This window comes from Dama dama, chromosome 21 (assembly GCF_033118175.1).
Source record: "Dama dama isolate Ldn47 chromosome 21, ASM3311817v1, whole genome shotgun sequence".
In the NCBI taxonomy this organism is placed as follows: domain Eukaryota; kingdom Metazoa; phylum Chordata; class Mammalia; order Artiodactyla; family Cervidae; genus Dama; species Dama dama.
Window position 1 is genome coordinate 57899481 of NC_083701.1, and position 1737 is coordinate 57901217.

Here is a 1737-nt window from a genome sequence, read left to right on the forward strand (position 1 = left end):
TGCAGCCTGGAAACTATCTTTGGACAGCAAGCTGGTCCAGTCATAGGGCTTGTTTTCTTTCTCTTCTTCTAAGGATCACATTTCTGGTTTAAATTTCCCCCAGTGTCTAAGCTGACATGGTCCCCTTCAGTGTCTGACACGAGGACTTTGAGCCTCTGAGTGCATGTCAGGCTTCTGGGGGCTTCCGTGATGGCTCAAACAGTAAAGAATACACTTGCAACTCAGGAGACACTGGAGACTTGGGTTCGATCCTTGGGTCAGGAAGATTCCCCTGGAGTGGGAAATGGCAACCCACTCCAGTACTCTTACCTGGAGAATTTCAAGGACAGAGGAGCCTCTCGGTCTACAGTCCATGGGGTCACAAAGAGTTGGACATGATTGATATGATTGAGCACACACAGTGTCCAAAAATTACGGTGTAAAAGATATTGAGCTCTGGGAGTGGAAGGGAGTTGATAGCGGCAGCCGGGGCAGCGAGGAGGTTCCAGAAGCTCTCGGATTCTCACGGCTGAGTTAGGGATTTAACTGCCACCATGTCGAGCAAAAGAGCAAAGACCAAGACCACCAAGAAGGGCCCCCAGTGCGCGACCTCCAACGTGTTTGCCATGTTTGACCAGTCCCAGATTCAGGAGTTCAAGGAGGCCTTCAACATGATCGACCAGACCAGGGACGGGTTCATCGACAAGGAAGACTTGCATGACATGCTTGCTTCACTGGGAAAAAAATCCAACTGATGATATCTGGATGCCATGATGAATGAGGCTCTAGGTCCCATAATTTTACCATGTTTCTCACAATGTTTGGTGAAAAGTTAAATGGCACAGATCCAGAAGATGTCATCAGAAATGCTTTTGTTTGCTTTGATGAAGAAGCAACTGGCATCATTCAGGAGGATTACCTGAGAGAACTGCTGACCACAATGGGAGACCGGTTTATAGATGAGGAAGTGGACGAGCTGTACAGAGAAGCACCTACTGACAAAAAGGGGAATTTCAATTACATCGAGTTCACGCGCATCCTTAAGCATGGAGTGAAAGACAAAGACGACTAAAAAGAACTTCAAACTCCAGCCAAACATTCCTTGTTGCCACTCAGGGTATTTCTGAGACTTTCTCTTAGAGCCTATTGCATGCCCTTAGCTTTACAGCTTCTGCCTTTCTTGTTGTATTTATTCTTAGCCATTTGGGGCACATGCATCTCTATAATCAGACTGGATGTGGGACTTCTTGTCATTTTAAGAATAGAAAATTAGGTAATTTAACTTACCAGCTGCTGTCTACCCTCCCCGCCCCCAGTATCTGCAGTCTACAGAGTCAATATATTTTTTCAGAGATGGCTATTCACTCAATTTTTTCTGAACCATAATTAAACTTTATGATAAAAAAAAAGATATTGAGTGGTGATGAAGATGTGGAGAAAAAGGAACCCTTGCCCATTTTGATGTGAATGGAAATTGGTACCGCCATTATGAAAAAAAGTATGAGGTTTCTCAAAAAAATAAAAATATTTTCTCTGGCATTTGTGACAACATAGGTGAACCTAGAGACATGACACTAAGTGAAATAAAGCAAAACACAGGAATACAAATACCACATTATCTCACTTTTATGAGGAATCTAAAAATATTGAACACAAATAAACAGAATAGAGAGAATAAAATGATAGTTACCAAGATCTGGGAGATGGGGTGGGTGGGATGGAAATGGGGAGATGTTGGTCAAAGGGTACAAACTTTCA

General features: G+C 43.4%; 1 pseudogene; it reads left to right on the forward strand.

The window, feature by feature from the left end:
- Positions 1-497: 497 nt before the first annotated feature.
- Positions 498-1289, forward strand: LOC133042348 (myosin regulatory light chain 2, smooth muscle minor isoform-like; annotated as a pseudogene).
- The last annotated feature ends 448 nt before the right edge of the window (positions 1290-1737 follow it).